Below are 6509 nucleotides of genomic sequence, written 5' to 3' on the forward strand. Positions count from 1 at the left end.
GCAAAAGAATCTCTTTTCTATCTTTTCTTCTGTATACAAGAATATAATGTATTGTGACTTGTTCAGAGCATTCAACTCTTAAAAGTAAATTACATTTCAAACATCTTTATTGAAGAGCTAAAAAGCTAAATGAAACCATATTTTACGTTGAAGGAGAAAAAAGTACAAGGAATTTATTTAAATAAAATCAGTACCATAAATCTAACCTGCTTATAAGACAACAGTTTAACTGCAAAGTAACAGGTAAAAATTTGTTAGCTACAATCTCTTTGGAGGGGGAAGGGAAAATGAATAATAATATTTTGCTATAAAATAATCATAAAAAATATTTAATTTTAAAGGATATCTTTCTGGTAGTGTTTCAGCTAAGCCTATATACATGGGTACTGAAATGTCAAAAGACATTATTTTTAAAATATTGACTGGAAATATCATGAAGAGAAATAATAATTTTTTAATTATTATATGTTATAACATTTAATTATAAATGCAAATGGCAACCCACTCCAGTGTTCTTGCCTAGAGAATCCCAGGAAAGGGGGAGCTGTCTGTGGGGTCGCACAGAGTCGGACACGACTGAAGCGACTTAGCAGCAGCAGCAGCACGGATGTAATTGAATAAGAAATTATTCAAGTGTACCTTTTTGGTTTGGGGCTTTTTTATTTTTACTCTGAGTTAGCTATTTAAAAGGATGACATTGTACCTTTCACTTGACATTGGATGTAGCAATATGATCATAAAGTGGATCATTTACTTTTCTAAGAGCATTTCTCAATCTCTTAAACCATTCTATAGCATCCACAGCATTATCATTTTTTTCTCTATCATTTATTTGCCCTGAACTTTCCCCTGAAACTTTAGGCCCCTTTTCCCTTGCCTACTTGACATTTTCACTTAGATGACCAATAAGCATTTCAAAATGTAAATGTCCAAACCATAACCTTTTATTCTCAACTCCAATCTCCCATCAAACTGCTTAACCTTGAGTCTTAGCTACTCAAAAAATTAGGACCATTGTCTATCCATATGATTAGAAACTTACTAGTGCCCCATCACCCTTCTCCCATTCTGTTTCATCTCTCTCATCTCTCACATTCACCAAGGGAATCCATCTACTTCTTTCCATATGTACTAATAGTATCAGAGTATAAGCTATACTCATTTCTTGAATATATTCCTACAAGCCACTTAATTGAGTCTCTTTTTTAACCTCACTATAAACCATTATTCATTTAGGAGGCAGAGCAATCTTTTTAGTAGCAGTATCGGAGCTTAAAAATGTGGATTCCTTTTTATTGCAATTAGAGTCATTCAAAAACTCTTTGTCCTGAGCCACAGAGCCCTCCATCATCTGGCTTCCATTAACCTATTTAATAACAGCACTCTCACTCACCAAGTCTCAGCCACAGTGTTCTTCCTCTATTTGTCTAACACACAAAAATAGGTATCAATGATCCTTTCACTGGTCCTTGCACTAACTAGTCTGCCTGGATTTTTTTTTTTTTTTTCGTCCATGATGTTCTCTGTATTATCATGCATGATTTACCTTAAATACCATTTCATCATAGAGGGATTTATTGAATTCAATACCTACGCATGCTCTTATCACATCACCCCATTTAATTCTCTGGATAATTCTCCAGATCCCATGAGTGTCTCATACATTCTCATGAGACACAGCATTCTCTGTCCTCTTACTGCTGTGTGTTCAGTCTTAGATTAGTGCCTGGCATAGCAGAGAAGAGGCTTCCCAGATGGTGCTAGCGGTAAACAATCTGCTTGTCAATGCAGGAGACACAAGAGACACAGCTTTGATCCCTGGGTTGGGAAAACCACCTGGAGTAGGAAATGGCAGCCTGGAAAATTCCATGGACAGAGGAGCCTGGAAGACTACAGTCCATGGGGCCGCAAAGAGTGACATGACTGAGCACACACACATATAACAGAGACGTATGTGTGTGTGTGTGTGTGTGTGTGAGTGAGTGACTGAATACATGAATGATGAATGGACATTTGGATCTGGCCATATCCAGTGACATCGAAATATCAGTTTTAAGCACCTCAATGTACTTCATTTTATGGTTGAATGATTAAATCATCCAGTATAGGCTCCTGTTGGGTTTCCCAGGTAGCTCAGTAGTAAAGACTCCATCTGCCATTGCAGGAGACACAGCTTTGATCTCTGGGTTGGGAAGATCCCCTGGAGAAGGGAATGGCAACCCACTCCAGTATTCTTGCCTGGAGAATCCCATGGACAGAGGAGACTGGTGGGCTACAGTCCATGGGGTTGCAAAGCAGTCAGACACAATGTAGTGACTAAACAACTATTAAGCATACATTCCTGTCATCTAGTTTTTTAATTACTGTATTTCTTAAAAACTTCTTATTCAGAGTAGATTGAAGATTGCTAGGTTTTCATTCACTGATTTCTAGTTGAAAAACAGCAGACTCAAGCTACAAGGCTCAGATGATATTTATATCAGTGTCTTTTCCCCAAAAGGGCCCAGATGCACTGCGTGTGGGGCAGCTGCTTTTGCCCTCTGTTTCTGGTCCTTAATTATTCGGGCTTTTTCCTGCATATGTTAAAATTTTCAGATTATTTGGAACCTTCCTCTCTACTTACATCCCATCACTGTGCAATTTTTACTTTGGACTTTACAACAGCTTGATACAAGGAAGTGTCCATTAATATTGACCACCATCTGCAAAGCTTTAAGTATAATTGAACAACGGTTGGAGTCTACATTTTACTAAAGAAAAGGCAGCCAATAATACCAAAACACATGATAGGCATTCTCAGATATTTTGATGTCCTTTTGATCTGTCCTTTTTCTTATTTGCATTTTCCCTTCCTGTTTAATGGTGTTCTTATTCAAGAGGAGTAAGACATCCTCCTCTTAAAACCCTATTGGTTTTGAATTTATTTTGTTCAGTAATCTGACAATCTCTAAGGTAGGAGGCTTAAAAGTATATGAAGACTCTAATCCTCCAAACTACAAGTAAATTGCCAAAAAACATCTCTACATTCAGAGCATTATCATTGCCTCTTGGCCAAAAAGTTCGCTTGGCTTTTTCCATAAGATTGTATATGGAGCCTCTAACATAAGCAGCATCTAACCCTCCAAACTACATGCAAATTGCAAAACAAACAAACAAACAAAAAGCCTCTACAGAACCCTCAAAACATTCAGAGAATTATCATTGCCTGTTGTAAAAGAAAAAAAGACAAAACACAAAACTGGAGTTTGCTCATTTAGTATAAAGATAATCTGAAGGTTTACAGGACGTTAATACTATTTGCTAGCAGTTTATACTATTACCTACCTTTCTTTGCAGCCATCATAACAGCATTAGTGGCATATACACTGAGTGGGAATGAAAGGCGGAAATGCTATTGTTACCTTCATTTTATCTGCCCTGTTTATATGACTGACTTCTTCATTTTCCTCAGACTTGCACTGAATTTACTTTTTAAAAGTTAGCATAAATGAAAAACAATCTCTTGGATTAAAAAGTAGGGCAATGAGGTGAAAAGGAAGTGGATATGAGAGCCACAAATTTATAAAACAGACAATTTTCAACCTAAACAAATTCATTTGTCAGCAGGGGAAATTGTTGAGTGAGGAAGATGATGTTCGCTGCATACATGAGAAGTGTGCATAATAAGTCATTTAAATCAAGGTTATACATTGTCTTTAGGCAATTATTCTCTTCTGCGTTTGTCAAATGTAAAAAGCCAATTGTAAGCAGTTTTAAACTGTTGTGTTTTTGCAATTACGCACTCCTTTGACAAAGGATAATGATTTATTTTCCAAAGAAAATGCTGTAGTTTGTGAGATTTATAGTGTTATGGGGAGAAATAATTAACCAAGCAGGTACCCAGGCGAGGGGGTGGATGCTAGTATGCAGTTTGAAAGAATCAGCTTACCTAATGATTTATACGTGCACTTAAAGTTCTTCATAATCCTGTTAACTCTGTTTGCAAGCATCTGGGCACAATATCCACCCAAGATGAAAATTTAACTGTGGTTTTTCCCTACCCAATAAGACTAGGTGTGGAAACAGAAACAGGTGGTGCTATTTTTTATGCTATTTAGAATGTGATGTTATGTGTGCGGAGGCTAGAGAGGGTAAGACTTGACAGAAGACATTCAAGCTCAGCTGAAAGGATGGACAGGCGTCTTGGTCCGTGTCAGTCACACGGTGGGTGTGTCAAGGCCTTCCTGCAGAGAGGCACCTTTTCAAAGGACTTTTGCCTGCTTTTTAATAATTGAAAAAATATTTTAAAATTAATACCAATGATACTATATGTAATCTTTGTTGCACTTTTAATGTTCATCTCTGCTGCATAGCATGTGCTACTGCATTATCCAAGAGGACAACGAGAAAGGCATGATCATAACAATAACAACCAGACATACTCTATCTGTTTTTCTAAGCAGAGCTGTGAGGATTCCAAGTTCTTCCCATAGTTCCTCCCATTTCCTGGCTGGGAGTTGAATGGCTGGTTCTCCTTAGCAGCCTTAGATAGTTGTCTCTGTGACCCCATGGGATCAATTTCTTCCACGAGGTCACTGCCAAACTCTGCTCCATTGATGCCACTTCCTACTTTGTTGCTCCATCTTGGGATGTTCTGCTCTTACAGTGGTATGACCTCTTTCATAATTACTGGTAGTGATCTGCATGTCTTTGTCACTGACTCTGTTTCTCTCACTAAAACAAAAAGTGAAAGTGAAGTCATTCAGTTATGTCCGACTCTTTGTGACCCCATGGACTGTAGCCTACCAGGCTCCTCTGTCCATGGGATTTTCCAGGCAAGAGTACTGGAGTGGGTTGCCATTTCCTTCTCCAGGGGATCTTCCTAACCCAGGGATTGAACCCAGGTCTCTTGCATTGCAGGCAGATACTTTATTGAAAAGAGGGTCTAATTTCTCCTATGCTGGAATAATGCTTGGATTTCCTGTAATGGAAATAATAGTAGTTCATGATTTTTTAAACAATATCTCCAATCTTACAGCATTTATATTTACTTTTTCAGTTTCTAATACTTCTTCCTTTTGAGAAACCTGTGTCCAGCTGCCTCAGACATGGATGAAACATAAGGCAAGTTTCAACCTAAAATTACTCTTCTCATTCAAAAATCAACTCATGCCCACCAACTCTTTTCTGCTCCAGTGAATTCATTTTTCATCTGAGATGTTAAGGAACTTCTATGCTCTCCTTCATGATAGTCTCAACCTGGTGTCCTGAGACCTGAAAACAAAGACTCTTTCCTATTTTCCCTCCAAACCTTCCTCTACCCCAACTTCTCTGCAAATATAACCCTTATCCACCTGCAATGCAGGAGACCCGGGTTCCATCCTGGGTTGAAAAGATGCCCTGGAGAAGGGAACGGTACTCACTCCAGTAGACTGGCCTGGAGAATACCATGAACTGTATAGTCCATGTGATTACAAAGAGTCAGGCACAACTAAGCGACTTTCAGTTTCACTCCATTCTACCAGTGACCACAGTGTATATGCAGATTCTCTTCCTTCCCAGGTCTCTGATCCTAGACCTACAGTAAAGTTATTTGCATTTTGAAGTAGATACTATAAAAATGCAAATACCTTTACTATGCATTTTGATCTAGATGAGCTTCCCTGGTGGCTCAGATGGTAAAGAATCCGCCTGCAATGTGGGAGACCCGGGTTCGATATCTGGGTTGGGAAGATCCCCTGGAGGAGGGCATGGCAGCCCACTCCAGTATTCTTGCCTGGATAATTCCATGGACAGAGGAATCTGGTGGGCTACATACAGTTCATGGGATCACAAAGAGTTGGATGAGACTAAGCAACTTTCACTTCACTTCTTCAGTTGATCTAGATGGTATAGGGCTACCCAGGTGGCTCAGTGGTAAAGAATCCATTTGCCAACAGTAGACACAGGTTCCATCCCTGATTTGGGAGGATCCCCTGAAGAAGAAATGACAACCCATTCCAGTATTCTTGCCTGGGAAATCCCATGGACAGTGGAGTCTGGCAGGCTATAGTTTATGGTGGTCACAATAGAGTTGGATACAACTTACTGACTAAATGACAGCAACAACAGTTAGATACTATATAAATTATTCTTTATATTATGAAAATATTCACAATGTAAGTACATTTTGAAAATTTTAAAATAATTAGGAAAAGGAAATTTTAATCTTTAAAAATATAGTCAAAATTAGTATTCAAACTGAAAAAAATCCATAGCCCGTACTTTGTCTTTTCATTTCTTCAGCATGGTATATCTATAAGAATTGAGTAAAACTTTGGGAACATTAACTCATTTTAACAAGATATGTAGAATTTGAAAAATTCAAAAGATATCTTTTCTGAGAATGCAGAACAGACTGAGCAAGAATAGAATGTAAAAATTTGTCAGAGAATCAGGAATATTTGCATGACATCTATGTCAGAGGACTTGCAGTAGCAATACAGTTAAATTGAAATTACACATTTGGAGTTGGATATTTCTGGGCTCTA

This window comes from Bison bison, unplaced genomic scaffold (genome assembly GCF_000754665.1).
Source record: "Bison bison bison isolate TAMUID 2011002044 unplaced genomic scaffold, Bison_UMD1.0 scf7180017864200, whole genome shotgun sequence".
In the NCBI taxonomy this organism is placed as follows: Eukaryota; Metazoa; Chordata; class Mammalia; order Artiodactyla; family Bovidae; genus Bison; species Bison bison.